Consider the following 17,283-nt stretch of genomic DNA (forward strand, 5'->3'; position numbering starts at 1 on the left):
GCTCTAGAGTTTGGCACCCAGTGTTGGTGGAGGGAAGCACCTCTGGTGAGGCCTGATCCTGCAGGAAAGGTTGTGCCAAGGCAGCTCCTGGGTCAGACCACTGTCTTGAGCCTTTTCAATGCCACAAAAGGGGAGAGGAACCTTCACGGGTGCAGCCTCATCATCTGTGTGGCATTTACGTGTAATTTGTGGCCGGTATCTCACTGCTTCCCTGGTAGAAACCGGATTGTTGGCTCCTCAGCTTCTGTGGCAGCTCTGTCAGAGACATTGAAATGAATCGGTTTGAAGTGAGTTCCCAGAGCACTTTTACTGCTGATTTATCCATGTGGCAAGATGCTGCATGAGTTATGCTGGAGGGAGGAGGAGGAAGGTGAAGTTGAGGTGGTCTGGCTGCCCGCACCATCCCATAACCAGAGTTTAAGTATCTCAGCAATGCCCCCTGCCCACACTCGGGATCCAGCCGAGTTCTCTGTGCCTTAAGTTTTCCTTTTCTTGTTTCAACCATGTCCTAATTGGGAAACCAGGGAAAGCCTTAAAAAAAGAAACCAAACAAACAAAATTAATGAGCAGCACCAGGGGAGGGGGAAAAGCATTTTTTGGCCAGAGTCCTTGGCACAGGGAGGGAAGAGCTGCTCCTCTTGGAGAGCATTTAGTCCCTGCAAGCTGCCAGTGGAGGAAGTCAAGTGAAAACCAAGCGACTGGAAGCTGAGTTTGCTGCAGCCTCCCTCTGCTTTGCTCATTTAGTGCCTCAGCCTTAGCAGTGAGTACTTGGATGTTTATTCCCAGGCTAAATTGCTTTGGGAGCTGTGACTCCTTTGTCAGCGAGAGAGAAAACAGCCTGCCCATGGGCTAACAGCCTTCACAGCTCCTTCCCCTGGCTGCTTGGGCTCGCACCACGGAGGCCTGCAGTGAGCATCCTCAGGCACCACGCCGACCAAGCCCTGCCGCAAGGACCTGGCAGCCAGGCTGTGGGTGACAGCAGGGATGAGCATCCCTGGGGCTGGCTGCTGTACTTCCAGTTCCAGGCATCCCACAGAGCATCCCACAGGAGCAGCCTGAGCTTCTACCCTGCTCCTTGGCAGCCAGGCAGCCCAGACCTGTTTGCCAGCATGGAGAAGGGCTTCTGGTGCTGGCAGACGCAGGAGGCTGATGTGCATGGAGCCACATGTTGAAGCCATGGGAATAGGTCTGTGCATCTGAGACTGTCAGAGCTCAAAGCTTCCCTGTTCCTCCAAGCAAACCTCAGCGGTGCTCACACAAATTAGGATCTGTTTGATATAGACCAGAGCAAAGGGAGTGTTGGTAAATCTGCAGCAGTTTGTGTACACAGCTCTGGTTTACACAGGGGTTGTGTGGCAGCTCCTAGTACAAGCCTCTTCCCTTTGCATAGCCCCCCCCTGTGCAATTGGGGGTCAGTTTTCTCACCCTTGGGTTTGGTTCCGTCTGGCCAGTGTCTATTTGGGGGGTTTCTGGCCTCTCTTTCCTGTGTTCCCTTTCCCCAGCAGCATTGCATTTCCTCCCAAGCACTGAGCAGCAAACACTTTCCTTGTGGGCTGCATGGAAAACTCATCCTTGTAGGGCTCATCCAGCCTCATCTTCACCCTCAATGGCTGCTTCACAAAGGTAGGAGGAGGTAACTCACCAGTTCTTGCTAACTCTGTGAAAGTCCTCGCTCCTTGTGCTGGTGTGTCCTTCCTCTTTTTCTCTATGCACCATCCCAGCTCTCTAGAGCTACCAGCAGTTTCTGGATGCTCAATTGCCTTTTAGCAATGGTCCTTCTCAGTCGAACTTTAGCCCTGAAGTTTGGGGTAGGAAGAACAGTTTTCTTGCTCTGGCATGAAGTTAGGAACCCAAATGGAGACATTTAATGCTTCACAGGCGTTATTAGAAACAAAAAAAGCATCGGGAAGAAACCATGCCATAAATCCAGGCCTTTCTGTAAGCTTTAAATCTGTTAGACCATAGTCTTCTGAAACAAAAGTGACTGCACCAAATAGAGATTGTTATTGTTTAAATGTTTCTGCTGGGAAATGCTGCATGAAGAGGAGACACAATAGCTGCCCTGACGCAGGATTTATTAGAGCAAGTTGGCACCAGCCTATTTGTAGGCAGCGGAATATGCTTGTAGAGATTATACCAGATTTACAGTGATTAATAATGGATTGGACATGGCAGACTTCAAAGGGTTTGGCTCCCTCGCAGTTTGGTGGTGGGTTGAGTTGAAATACAGCTGCAGATTCGCTCCAGTGGCTCAAACAACTGTTTTTAACTCGGAGAGGGAGGCTTTGGGCTGGCTACATCGGCAAAGCCCTGTTCCGTGTCCCCTTGTCCCCCTTGGTTTACACAGGCAGCACAACGGATGCCCCTGCACTGGCCAAAACCGGCCTGAGGCAACTGCTGGGGAAGGTGAAGCCCTTAATTATGGGCAAGGTTCTTGGAGATGGAGCGGGGAGCTCATACCGGGGGGATGAGTGGGGATTTTGTCATCAGTCTGAGGGATTAAGCAAGCTGGGGAATGTAGGACATCCCTCTCACCCGCAGTGGCATCCGTGCGCAGACCTCGGGCTATTTTTAAAGACCTTCTCTGGCTGTAACTTTTGGTATTAAACACTTGAAACCTGCTCCTTGCTGAGGGAGCTCCCTCTCCCTCTGCATCCGGAAGCTCCCAGGGCTGAGGGCAGGATGGCAAACAAAGATCGAGGCTCTGAACGCTGGTAATAGTGTTATTAATTATGCATCGTTATAAACATGCTCTCATTTGATCTCTGTCAGGCAATTCAGTGGTGTTCTGCGTGTGGCTGTGACTGTGCTCTGCCCAGCCGCATCCCTTCTCTTTCCCTGTCTGCTCGAGCACTCGGGGATATGTGTGTTCATACAGGATCTCTCAGATGAGCAAAGAAAAGGCCAGGGCAAGCGTGAGTTGCTGGGGAGCCTCAGACAAATGTATTTCCTGAGTGATAGGTGCTTTGGCGTTAATCAGATGTTACTGTGTGTTATAGTTGGGAGGCATCTTGGGCTAATGGAGACGTTTCCCCTCTATCTGCTGGAATCTGGGCGTCTGGAAGCAGAGGAGCTCTCATCCCGCTCCAGGCGGGGCTGATGGGATTTGCACCGGTCCCAGTTGCCATGGAGAAAGTGTTGGATGGTTTTAATACATCTCTGTGAATTTCTCCCCGGAGTTTTCCCATGACAGGCTGGACCGGAGGTAGTGTATAAGAAGCTATAATCTTCCAACTCTATGAAAAAATGATTGATGGAGCATGAGGGGCACAAACAGCTGCCTAGGGCTCTGGGAGCACACGGTGCAAGGTGATGGGTACCGGGATAGACCCCTGGACCAGGGATGCACCATGCAGCCATGAACCCCCCTGCCCCACACTTCTACCTCAGCAGGGCTGAGCTCCCCACCTTCCCACCAGCAGGCATTCCTTAGGAGTTAAGGAAATGAAACCTCTTGTTTTCGCATCGGTGTGTTTCCATTTGAAATCCTAACATTTACATTTGCCTGTTTGCTTTTGGAGTTAATGAAAACACAAGTGATTTCTAAAGGCAAAACACAGCTCTGGTTTCCAGCTCTGTGTGCCAAGCAGTGATTCACTCACCTGCCCAGGCTTTCACTTGGGTTTTTTTCCCCCCTGGATTCATTACCCTGCCCTGCCTTTAACCATCATCAGGCACAGACCGTGATGGGATCAGGTAAAGCGGAGCTGATGTTTTCAGCGAGAAAGGAGACAGCAGAAGAATGAGGAGGAGCAGAGAGGGAAGGGCTGGCTGTCAGAACCCACGGAGCCTTCTGGAAACATCGGGAACAAGACCAGGATGGTGAGCTTGGGAGCCGGCTGCTGTTCGGTCAGTGCCACCTCCTTCCTCTTCCTTTCCCCCTTTTGATTGTATTATTTGTACCCTGCTCCAGCCCCAGTGGTACTCGGAGCTGCTTTAGATTCTCTGAACATCTTCCCTTTGACAGCTCATGGGCTTTTGAAATATGAAGTCCATCAATCACCGGTTACTGTCACCTCCACGGTAGATTCTGCTTCTTGAAGCCAGGCGCAGCGCAGTGAGGGGTGGGACTGCATGAACGGCTGCTGCCAATGCCAAAACCCAGGACCCAGCTCCTTGTCCTCTCCTTTGTTTTCCAGGGATTCCAGTGAGGCTCGGAGGACAATTCCCATGGAGTGCCATGGGGAGGTTGCACAGCGAAGCGTGCGCTTGAGCGGATACACCGGGGCTAAAGAGTAATTAATTAGTGAGTTTATGGTGTTTTCCCATCTGAAATGAAAAACAAGAATCATGCAGAACATAGGAGGTAATTAGGAGGCAGCAAAGCTACAACGCACCTTTAAAGGGCTCTGAAATCATCGTGTTCAGCAGCAGGGTTTTGATGTAGCAGCTGATAAAGGCTCATGTCCTCGATCGCATAAGGGGAGCACTCACCACGCTTTGCCCTTCATGTGCATCCAGGAGCGCCCGAACTCTTCCTGCTCCGCGATCACATTTCCCATTTAAAATCTGTTGGCCAAGATGGGAAAATTGGTTCGTGGTTTATGGGCCTAGTTTAGTTGTTTTTTTTTCTGCCCTCGCATTTACAACTGGCCCCTTGTGTTCCATCCGCCCCCGATGATTTAGCTGCGCGAGACGTTCCACCAATCCATTAGAGTGGAGAGCACGGAGCGGGTCATGCATATTAAACGTGAAGTTTTTAATACAGTTGGTTCAATCAGCTGAAAGAAAAACATGTTCGGTTCCCCCCCCCATCTTTTACAGCATCCCAGCTGCTGCTTTTGGCAGGGCCATTCCTCAGTGGTGTCCAGGGATCTGACTGCAGGGCAACGATGCCCTGTGGACCAAGGGCATCCCCTCCCTGCCACTGCGCTGGTAAAGGTACCTTGGAACGCGCATTGCCTCTCTCAGTGTTGATCCATATGGCTCTCCCTTGGCACTAGAAGCTGAAAATCCTCATTTTACACTGGTTTTCCTTTCGGCCAGGTCCGCAGTGCCTGTGGGTGCCATCCGCCCTTGGCTACCCTCACCTAAACCTGCACAGAGGCTTGAGTTTCCCTCCATGGTGCCTTGTCTCCTGCATGTGTTTCCAAAGGCTCCTCGTTCCTGCATGTGAGGTGAAGGCTCATTTTTGGGGTGGTGAGGGCAGCCCTGGTGTGGGGGCGTGCACGTTATTGGTTTGCTTCAGTGCCTGTGATCAATACAAGGGTAATTTTCTGTGTCTTTGGAGCAGTTTATTGGGTTTCTGGAGTGCTCGTTTTCCAGGGTAATTTCTCCAGCTTGTCCAAGCCTCTCATCGTGCCTGTGCTAAGTGACTTGAAGGGCTATTTTCTACTCCACTTTGTTGCTTCTGTTTTATTTTCTGGTAGGCTTTAAATTTACACTGAAGTGTCTTTCTGTTCCGTTTTGCTGACACGGGCACAAAAAGAGCCACCTGGGCACCCCAATGAGGCATCATTCTCCTGGGCAGCCTGCTTAGCTCCAGGGGTTTATGCTTCCTGCATCCCAAACCCTGTTCCTCTGATCGCTATTGCCCTTCACTGGGGCAGTGCTGGGGCTGCAGGATGCCGTGTCCCAGAGCTGTGCTGGTCCCAAGCCCCTCTAAAACCCAGTAAATCAAAGGATGCCCCATGAGCGCGAGGGAGGGAGGAGAAAGCCTCATCTTTGCAGATGACATTTAAGCCTGCAGAAGGCCGATGTATTTTCCCCACTGTCACATTTAAAAGGCACGGCATTCATTATACTGCTGAATAAATCAGGTTTTTAAGAACATATTTATTCAGAGATGAGCCAGTCAAGAGCTTCTCCTGTTTGGACAGAAGCTTCCAGTGCAGGAGTGAACAACCCACCGCTCTCCTTGCAGCTGGTGCTCAGGCCCTTTCACAGGAGCCAATGCTGAGGACTGACAACGCTCCAAAGTGCTCACACCCCTTCACTGGTGATGGCTGCAAAGGGTTAAGTCGCCGAGAAGGAGCTTGGTAAATCAGGCAGGAAAATAATCAGCTCCCAGTTGAGGTGAGGAGATGCTTGGTATTTTACAGCTGCTTTCATACACTTTACAGAATCTAATGGTTACACAAATAATACCTGGGGGATGATAACAGGCTATAAATAATTCAGGGTTTTCTGAACACAGGCAGGTTTGAGGAGCTCCTGGGGATGGCTCGGGTCCTGCTCCTTCCCAAAGGTCCGGGGGGAGCAGTGGCCTCTGGCCATCCCATCCCGGCAGCCCCTGGGGCCATGTCCCTGTGTTTTCCCATCCCTTTGCACCCACCTCACCCACTCCCCTGGCTGCTGGGGTGGGTACCAGTGATGCTCTTTGCGGATGGTGCTGTGAGAAGCCATGGGCCGTGGCCATGCACACGCAGGGCTGTGGCTCTGCCTGCCTCTGTGGCACCACTTTTCAGGTTATTTGAGGCCTTCTGAGAGCCATTGTGCAGAATCCCCCATCTGTGGATGCGGTGGATTCAATTTACCTCTGCTGCTAAATGTTTTGACAGCCTCTCTTCTTCCAGCCTAGCACAGCGTGTCACGTTGTATGGTAACAGCCCCTCCCGCGGCACACGGTGTGCTCCGTTCTGGCACGCTGCGTGCTCCCTGCACCAGAACAGGGGGAAACATCCAGGCTCAAAGCCCTGAGGTGGGAAAGGGGGGGGGGCTCACCCTGTATCCCCCCAAAAGATCCCTAAGTACAGATCCCCTGGCTGGTCAGTGGATACCTCAGCATTGAGCGCACGAACTCCTTCCTCCCTTAATGAGAACAGGACCAGCAGAGTTGGTGGCAGGACCCGCAGCTCAATTGGCCAGGAGAGCAAAAACCTTCCGCGCTGCCATTTGGAAAGGAGTTTTTCCTCGGCCCGTTTCTCACGGAGCAATTGATCTGTCTAATCTCTTATCTGTGACTATGAAATTGTATTTCCCTCTTAATAGGCCTACAGATGTTACAGATGAATAGGTTGGGAGATGCGCTGTGAATGGCAGGAATGCTAAAAAGGGACAGCAGGTTTTGCTGGCTTTGGGGTGAAGAAACCAGCATGCAGGAATGGCTGCAGCCCCACTCCTCGAGGATCTGCCTCAAACCCCCACATCTGTGCCCAATCTCTGCTTAAATCAGGCCGGGGAGGTCTCGAAGAAGCTGTGTTTAAGTTGAGGCATCACAAAGCTGTCCTGTCCCCTTGTCGCCTTGTGTCTGCACTGCAAAGGCAGAGGAGGTGGTGGCAGACCCCACTCTTGCTCTGCAAATCGGAGTTTCCCATGTGGAAAGGTACTGAAGCCTGGTTTTTGGGTGCCTCAGCCATTTCAGCTCCTTATTGGAGCAGCTATTGCTGCCTTCAGGGTGGCAGAGGGGGCTCTCAGTGCCTTTGCCCTCTCCTTTGCGCTCCACAGCTCTGTCAGTTGGGTTTTCCAGTTTCCCTTGCTTTGGTATTTGGGTTGCAGAACTGAGCTGACAAAGTCCTTTTAACCTTCGTTCCTGCCTGACAGGGGCTGCCTCGCTTGGCGTGGGTGTGATGTGCTGATGTGAAGTGCCTGCAGCCCTGTCCATCCCCTCCGCTTCCATCACTGGAGAGGTTCCTGGGACCGAAGAGATGAGGTGAAGCAGAGACGTGAAACATTCAGTGTGGGGCCCCCGCGATGAAGCTGTTTGATGGATGAATATGGAGTGGCTGAGGTGACCTTCTCAGGAGGTGATGGATGCTCTGCCTGTCCCCTGCATCCCTGGTGCCTGCCGAAGGGATGGAGCCCTTTGCAGGACAGCGCTTGGCAAAACCCCCACCAAGGACAGGGCGCTCGTCACCAAACCACCGCTGTATGTAAATACATGGGATTAATCACTATATCATCCAAATACAGGTGGATTAATGCACTCTCTTAATACTCTGTTTAAGCAGCTGACTTTTAAAAAAGCTGAATAATTGGGGGGAATTACTGTAAAATCAGAAAATTTAACAGTTTATTTACTGCTTATTGTCAGAGCTGATGGCCAAGAAAAGCCGGTAGGTCCACACCACGGCCATAGCCCAAGGGATGGCCAGGACCCAGGGAGGGATGGCAGGGATCAGGGGGATGCTGATGCTATGTAGCCCTGGCTGTGGAAAACAGGCACACCAAAAGCAGCTTCCTCTGTCTCCCTTTTAGCTGCTGAGGAAGTGTTTGCAGTGATTGCTCCGGCTGGTGCAGCCAAGTCCTGTTATCAAAACAAGACTGAAAAAGCAAGGAAATAATTAAAAAAAACCCACCCTGAGGCACCGTTATTTTCTCTGGATAAAAACACTTCTTTTGGTAGAAGTGGCAGCAAAACACTTTCATCTCAGCCCTCTCTCTGTAACAGCCCATCTGCTAAGGCAAATCTGGTGACCGCGTGCCTCGTGTTGTGACTGTGCCCGATGACTCGGGAGGGGTTTGGGGCTCAGCCCCTGGCTCTGGCATTAATGGGCAAAGGCATTGCTGTAACAGGCCCCGATGCTGCGAGTAGAGGCAGCTCCTCCACGCCGTGTGGTAGCAGGAGATGCATCCTTAGGATAAAACCCCACTTCCTCGGCATGAAGGAACCGCAGCCATTGCCAAACAATGGGGTTTATGCCCTTTGTATTAGAAGGGAATGGGACAAAAAGCTCCTGTCCCCCCTTCTCAGACAGCAAGAAGGGGATGCAGGAAGATGGTTCCTTGCGGATGCCTGCCCAGGGCACGGACTTTGTTGCTGGAACCAAGGCTCCGGGTCCACCACTTGCTCCAGAAGCCTTTTGGTCTCACCACAACGCAGGCATGGATTGGGAACAGGCTCCCAGAGCCATGGCTGAGTCTCCTGCCTGGAGTGAGCAGGGAGGCGTGAAAATCCCTCTGTCATAGGAAGAAGTGAGCTTCATGTCCTCATGTTTTAATACAGGAAATGTCACCTGCTCCTCTCGTAAACAGAGAATTTATCTGTCAGCAAGCTAAACCAGTGTAAGTTGAATAATATTTGGTGATTAATGTAGTCGACAGATTTCATATTTCCTTTAAAATATTTGCTGCGTATTTCTGTAAATTATTCATCTGCTTTATAAGGCAAAGCAAATATTTGTGAATAGATATGAATTACGTGATTTATAAGAATGAAATATTCATGAGTCGTTTTCATTATTCACCTCGTCCTGGAATTGCTACATAAATCTGATCAAGCAAATAGATTTGGAGAAGCTCAGACTGAATTTACGGGTATCCCGGAGCTCCTGAGGCACCAAACCGGAGCGGAGCCGGACCGAAGGCTTGTGCTCCACCAAGGCTGCTCCGTTCGGCATCCACAGCTTCCAGGGCAGGCAGGGATGCGGCGGTGGCTGAGCCTCATGTGGAAATCAGCTTTAACCTGGATCTCATCAGAGACAAGGGCAGGAGGAGGAGGCTGATGCTTTCCTTCCCTGCCAAGGACGTCAGTGCTGCTGAGAGGTCGCACAGCACTGCAGGGAAGGATGCCAGGAGAGGGGTTTTGAGGACTACAGCGGGAGCATCAGCCATGCAAAATGAGAGGAAAACTGGATGAAGAGCCCTGTGCACGGCTCTGAACCCGCGCTTCCAGGTGCCCTCTGCCAGCCTTTGGACTCGGCGTGGGAGCACCATCATCCTTGTGAGTGCCCCTGGCATCCCGGACCCCTCTCTTCCAGGCTGCTGGGCTCCTGTGGCTGCAGGATCTGAGCTTCTGGAGGGCAGGTTTTGCCCTCTGCTTGCTCTCTCTGACCGCTGGGGAGCCCTCTCCTTCCGAGAGACCAGCTTCTCTCCACGTGCATCCTCCAGAACCTCATCATTTCCCCCCTACCTCATGAAGGACACGCTTGATGAGGCACATTCATCTCAGCCTCTACTCTGGCATTGTGAGACGAGGACAAGCATGGAACATGTTGACGGCAGAGCTGTGATCCCAAAGGAGAACCCTGGCACGGGGGGAACAATGGGACCCGTGGCCACAGGTCCCTTGCAGGGACAGGGGGAGGTTGGGAACAAATCTGGTGCCAATCTTGGTGTTAAAAACTTCATTAAGCAGGTGCTTAACGTGTAAGGATGCGAGCAGTGCCTCCAACTACCCTGGGACCCTGGGTGTGCTTAAAGTTAGATGCATGTTAAGCGCTGTCAGGACCAGAGCCGCCTGGTGCTTGCTGCTCCTCACAATGAGCTCTGCTTTGTGGGAAGCTGCAAAAGGAGCACTCAAAAACTCCTCTTTGGGGACCTTCCTGTTTTCCAGAGTGTTGATGTGCTTTCTTTTTAAATAGCTAGCTGCCACACAGGAAATAGACTGCTCCATAGATAGCGTTATACATCTTCTGCCACCCGGGTGTTTTGCTCAACACTGCGCGGGGATGTCATAAAAGCCATGTGCTTAGCCAAGTGGAATTGCTGGCTCTATTACCCTGGCCAGAGAAAAATGCCCGTCTTCTCCCTCCCTCATATCCATCAGGAAGGGGCCCTTACGTATGGCTCATCCCAGACCTGCAGCCAGAGCGCACCAGCCTGAATTAAGTGGAAACTCTTTGGGGATGCAGAACCGGAGGCTGTGGCATTGGCGGGGCAGCCAAAGGACCTCATGCCCAAGGTGAGGGGTGGGTGTGTGGGGATGCCCAGGCCATGGGGCCAGTGACCACACTGAAGAAGGACAAAGGGACTTTGGATCCCAGGCTGTTCCCTCTGCACTGCTGGCTCCCGGCACACTTTCTTGCAGTGCCTGTCCCAAAGGTCACATTGCAGCCTGCAGGGTGGCAGCAGCAGCAGCAGTGATGTTTTATCCTGGCCGAGGCAGCTCCTGAGGTGTCTCACTAAACACCAGGCTTGTTCAACCGTGGGATGGCATTTTTCCCCTTGCCGGCTCTGGAGTAGTCACGGAGAAGTCATTTATCAGCACCGTGTGTGCAGCCAATCTCCAGGGCTCTGCTTCACCTCCCGCTATCTCCTGGCTCCACTGCTCTTAATGAAGCAGTGATTTTGAGGCGATGGTCTAATGAATTTGAGGAGGTTTTGACCCTTTTATTGCAACGTCTCAAATATCAGGTGCCTGGAAAATAGTTTTAATGTTGCATAGCCGATTATGGGCTGATGTATTTATTCTAGGCATCCTGCTCTGAGATGTTTCACCGAGCTTTGGGACAGCAGCCAGCAATCTGGAGTAGTGGGGATTCAGCAGATAAGGCTTTTCCTTGTCTCCATTTGGTGCATTGGCCCCATTGGCTGTGGGGCACCAAGAGCCAAAGCCTCCCAGACCCGAGCTTTTAGTGGGTTAAAACCCCACAAGGTTTTAGGAAGCAGATGGAAGGGGATGCAGGGAGGCCATGGAAGCAGCAAGGCCACTGAAGGCAGTGAGCTGGAGCTCCCCAGCCCGGCCGACAATGGGAGATGTTTCCTTGCTTTGACTCCAGCTCAGTAACAATACATGGGTTTATAACAGAGAGAAATTGCCCCCTCGGGCGAGCACAGCAAGAAACACCCGCCAATATCGGCCCATGTTTGTCTGGGGTTTTTTCCCTCTGGCTCTATGCGGTCTCGACAAAATGAAGCAGAGCACAACAGTGAGGGACCTGGGCTCAGGCGGTGCGCTTTGCACTTGGTTTGGATAACACAGCGTTTTACATGAGCAAGTCAAGGGTTTGGTGAGTTAGAGGCGACCGAAGCATTCAAGGGCAAGGCAGTAAATTGTTCCTTGTTCACAAGAGAGGCTCGGGCTGTGTCTGCACTGCATCGCTGCTCTGGGGCCAGGGGATGCTCGTGGAGTTATAGCAAGTGTATCTCAACAGATAGAGGATCCCAGTGTCCTGCATCCACAGGCAGCACAAGAGCAGCTCATGGATCTCTTCAAGTTTCTTCTTCTCCCCCATCCACTTTGCCAAAGGACTTTGTTCCTCAGTCATTTGTTCTTTAAAAGAAAACCAAGATAAAAATCTCCAGTCTTCCATAGGACATCAATTGCTGCTACTTTAGAGCATATAGGGCTGGTAATTACGTTTTTGTTCAGCAGCTGATAGACTGAAAACTGCTTTTAACACTGAAAAGGAAGGAAGAGGCGCCTGTCTCCAGATACCATCAGGTATTGTCCTCAAGCACTGGGAAGGCGCCTGCCTTCTCCTGGAATCCCATAACAAGGGCTAAGTGGTGGCCTCAAAGCCCTGCAGCAGCCCTGGAGGCACAGGGCCTCTTCCCCCTTTCCCTCCAGACCTGCTTGTGGCAAATCCATTCCCAACCATTCCATGAATCCTCCTGGCCACCCCTTGCTGCCTCCTCACACAGGACACTGGGTTTGCCAGCACCAAGGAACAAACACAGCCAAAGCCATCATTAGCTCTTGTCAGCCGTAATTTTAAGGTCTGTTAAATAAGATTTAAATATTTTTTTTACTCATTAGCAGTAATTTCGGATGATTCTCCCTCTTTAGGAAACTTCAAGTGTGATTGTAATAGTTTTGTAATTTGGGGCTCTAGCATTAAAATTAATGATGTCCTAATGCTCTCCGTGCACTAGAAAAGTCTGATCAGTTTTGTCCCCTTTATATATCATTACTAATAGAACATTTTAATGGCTGTAATTTCCAGCCCTGTAGATTGGGACCTAAAAATAGGAAGAAAGCCTATTTCATCACACCATGCCAGCCGCTAAATAATTCAATTACACAGACCGGAATATCTGAAGCTGGGTCTGTTGCCAGCTGCAGATAACCAAAAGTACTTGATATTACTTTTAGAGCAGGGCTATTACAAGGTCTCACCCTGTGGCCCTTGACAGGGATGCCAGCGTGCAGCCACCAGCCATGTCCTCATGCAGCCATCAGGGATGCCATCAGCTGGAGATGCTGCTGGGGTCTGGTCACATCCTGCCTCTGGAGCAGAAGGGCTCTAGAGATTCTTGGGTCCCAGGTACATCTCTCGGATCCCCAGTGTGGCAATGCCGAAGACCCAGTGCGTGGTTCGGTTTGTCTCTCCCGCTGAAGTTTGGGTGCCAAAGGGAATTTGTTATCACCTGAAGAGCAACATCTACAGCAGCGAGTGCAGAATAATCCATGAATTTCAAATTGGCAAGAGCAGGCTGAGTAAAACAGGTTCTGTTCCTTCGAAGAAGCTGATTTACAGTGCATCAGCCCTGACCCTGTCGACACTTTCCCTGCCAAAGGAAGCAATCATCTGCTTCCAGCCCTCTGCTGAAACACGGCAGAGGAACTTTCCCTGTGATATTCTGTGTTTCAGTTACCCTGAAACCTTGCCCAAATTCCTAAGTGATTCCGGGTGTGTTTTGTTACAAAGCTGCTGGCGTTCATCAGGCAGGAGCAGGCAGAGGGGGTTTTTTGGGGGGGACAAGAGGAGGGATGGATGGATGGATGGATGGATGGATGGATGGATGGATGGATGGATGGATGGATGGATGGATGGATGGATCTGCTGCTCTGTTCCCAGCAGGGTGTTGAATTGCTTCTTTCCCACTTGGAGGTAAGCACAAGCAGAAGGCTTTCCATGCTCTGCAACAGCTCAGGAAACCAAAGCATCTGAACAGTTGGACTTGTTGTTCCCAATCTGTTGGTGCATTACAGGACTAGTAATACACTAAAGGTACAGCTTTTAAAGGCACAGGTACCTAAAAGCACCAGGGTTATCTCCTTCCCTCATTTGAATAACACAGGTCTGAAAACGTGGCATTCTGGCTGTCAGAGAGAAAGGATTTCTTCTTTATTCCATTCATAATAGGGTATCCCAATGCTTCTTGCCTGCCTGCCCTTGCCTCGCTGCCTGCCCCCTGCAGTGCCCAGCCATCCCACAGCCCCTGGTGTCTCTGCACTGCAGTTTTCCCTATGCACAAGGACCAGCATTTGCTCAGAAAATAAGGATTTTCACCCCACTTTTCCCCCTCCTTTTGGCAGCAAGAGGTTTTCCTGCCCGGCATGGGGGAGAGCAGAGAAGAGCACATGAAATGGTGGCATGGCCTGCTGAGCCCCACATGTGCTGTGAACAGGCAAGGACAGTCCAGCCATGACTGTAGTGCTTTCCTACGGTGGTAAATTCCACATCTGTGTTCCAAACCGATGCACTTCCTATCTCAAAAGTACCGATCAGTTTTTATCGGTTCCGCCGAGCTCCTCCATGTAAGTACCGCTCTGCTATCAGCTCCACAAGTGTTACAGTGCAGTAAAAGATACTAGAACGTATTTAAAGCTGTATTTTACTGCTCCTCTCCTCTTTGGAAGGTCAATTCCCAGTGGGTTATTCCACCACCTCCATGGTGGTGCCGCAGCCCCACGGAACCTATTCCCACAGCACCAAGACCCAGACCTAGCTGCATATCATGCACCAGCTCTGATGGCCCTCTGTCCCCTTTAATGCATTCCCAGTTCCCAGCCAATGCTCTTTGAAGGAGATTCCCAAGTGCAGCCGTCTCCAAGCCCATCGCGCTCTGTGTTAACTCCAAAACTTCTTTTCTCACGACCGAAGAAAGTGCTCGGGGCAGCTATTAAAATGGAATCAATCAGTGTCAAATAAAAGCCATCAGAATATGACTGAGTCTGATTGCCTGTAACCAACATAATTAGACAGTGAGGATTTTCTTTCTTTTCCGTTTCTGCAAGAGGGCTAAAAGCCTCCAAAATTGGAGCTAATATCCTGTGTCTGCAGCGGGGTGAGTTCACATTTGACCTATTGTTCAAATAAAAATTCTCCTCAAATCCAGCCCAATCACTGCAGGGCCTTCAGTCCAGACCTGAGAGCCCTGGAAAAACCCATAATCCTTGAAATTTGCTGCCATTTCGTATGCGTGATCCAAGGGTGGCAGGGAGGAGGGAAGGTCGTTGTCTCGCTCATTAATCACCACTGAGCGAGCAGCCTCAGCAAAGGTGAGCATCACCCTGGAAGTGTTTGCTAAATAAAGCCAGGTGTGCACAGGAGGACTGCGCTGGGGGGAGAAAGGATGAGCTCTGAGAGCAGCCCCATGGAGCTGTGTTCTCTGGCCAGGCTCCAGCACACCCGCACGGTGCCGGTGCTGCCATCCCAGCCTGGGCATCTCGAGCATCCTGTATCAAAGCGGTTGCCTTTGCATCTCCAGGAACGCCGTACAGATCTCCTCGGGCTGACAGAAATAGGCCGTGTTTCCATATTCCCTGTCATCACTTATCTGTATCCTCTCACTCTCCAAATCCTCTTTCCATTTATATTGGCTTTAATGAGGAGCTGCTGTCCCACTGCGCCGCTGCCCCGTGCACCAGCATCCTGACGTGGGCCGGCTGAGCCAAAGGCAGCGTCGTGGCTCTTCTCCCACCTTTAGCACAAGGATTTCTGCCTGGTTATCCCCATTACCTGGCTGGTGGTTAGGTGGGGTTTTTCCCTTCCAATTATTTCTTTTTTATCAGCTCTTTGATGTTTGTCTCCTGTTATCCTGCCTCTAAGGCGATCTGCAAAGGATGCAAACAAATGAGGTTCTCATTATTTCGACCTTTTTTTCTTCACTCCTTGAATGTTTTATTGATCCATTGCTTCCTCACCTCATTTGTCTGTGTTTTGGCATGGAGCTTGTTTGGGCAGGTTTATGGGAGCGGAAGCTTTTCCCAGTGTAATTCTGCTCCTGGTGAAGGTGATATCACTGGCGGTGGCAGGATGCTGTGGAGGAGCTGAGCATCCTAGTGGGCTCCCTGGGGTCATTAGAAGCCATGGGGACGCTGATATCCCTGCTTCCACTTTGTGGGATCAACCAGTGGCTTCACCACCAGTCCCCAGTATCACTCTGTGCCAAGCATCACCAGGCTGCCACAGCCAGCAACCAAACCATCCAACCGATCCACTTCCCTAAGCTCCAGGTAATTAAAAAAACAGCAAATGGAAGTAATTCCCACTTACGAGGAAGGACCTGCTGGAATTCGTGATGGGAAGGAGGCATTCAGCAGATGTGCATTAGCATAATGTGCAAACGGCGTGAAGCACGATGCTATTTTTCTCCCCAAGCCGCTTACAGTAAGCAGAGCTGCCCTCCCCTCCGCTGCAGGTTTTCCTAGGGAAAGGGAAAGTCGGAGTAACTGAAGCCAGGGAATGCTGTGGCTGGAAGTTCAGGTCGGGAAGGACCAACCTTTCTCCCAGGGCTCCCCAGCATGGATGCGACCCAACCCAGTGCAGGCAGAAGAGGCTTCCTCCGGAGGTGGAAGAGAGGGATGAGCCCTCCCCAGGGCACCAGCCCCCTGCAGCCCCCCCCAGGCTGCTGACATTTCTCCTCGGGCTCTGGCATTTGTTCTAATCCACCTTGGGTTTGCATTTCCCTCTCAGGATTAACCGGCGGAGCAGCAACACGTCGATACCTAAGGATTAATTCACCCCATGTGGGAGCCTCTGCAGCAGCCACAGCCTGCAGGGCAAGAGGGGAAACTGAGGCAGGCTCAGCATCCCATGCAAAACCCAAACCAACCCTGCGGGGCAGGGTTTGTGCCTCTTGAATGCAAGCAGAAGTCCTCTGTGGTTGAAGGTTGTGCCTGTCACTGGCATCGCTGGGCTCGGGGCTGTCGGCTCATGTGTGTGCTTAGGGCGGGAGGGCACATGTGTGTGCACACGTGCTCAGACACATGCACATACGTGACCAAGGTCGGCTTGCATTGCAAAGTGAGACAAGTCAAGGCAACCTCTCTCTGTTCCTGTCTGGACACCAAGTGTGAGGGGCACAGATGGGCAGACAGAGGGGTCATTCTGCATTGGTCCCTAGGCAGCGCCTGGGAGACAGATGGACGGGCGCTGTGCATGGAGCAGACAGACAGCCAGCACTCACCATCCAGCATCCTCCCGGCACGCTTCATCTGCCCACAGGCTCCATCTTGTGGAAGATGCTCCCTGAGGAGCACGAGTGGGAAGCCACCCTCGGCGTGGGAGCCAGCGTGGATCCATGGGCACACAGCAGGAGGGTGCCCGGCGGACTGGCGATGCTGGCACCCCATCAGCACCAGCTCCCCTGCTCTACCTCCATGGGCTCAGTGGTGCATTACCCCCAGTTGAGTTAATCAGAGACACAAACACGGGGGGATGTGTTCCAGCAGATGGAGGGCAATTTTCTTCTCGGCACTGAAGCGACACACGGCACATCCCTGCGCGGCACGGAGCAGCACGGCGAGCTTGCCATGCTATAGAGAGAAGTTCTGTCTCCTCATCCAGGGGAACTGAGATTCAGCAAACAAGGGGAAGGGATGAGAAGTGGCAGCAGGTCCTGCTGTGCCATAGCGATGCCTTGGGCTGTGGCATCCTGCAGCTCGGACCCCAGCACCCCATGCTGCAGCAGGGTTGTATCGTGCCCTCATTATACCTCTCAACAGAGCTCTAG

This window comes from Pezoporus wallicus, unplaced genomic scaffold (genome assembly GCF_028554395.1).
Source record: "Pezoporus wallicus isolate ANWC-B61680 ecotype Strahan unplaced genomic scaffold, APGP_CSIRO_Pwel_v1 contig_13766, whole genome shotgun sequence".
Taxonomy (NCBI): domain Eukaryota; kingdom Metazoa; phylum Chordata; class Aves; order Psittaciformes; family Psittacidae; genus Pezoporus; species Pezoporus wallicus.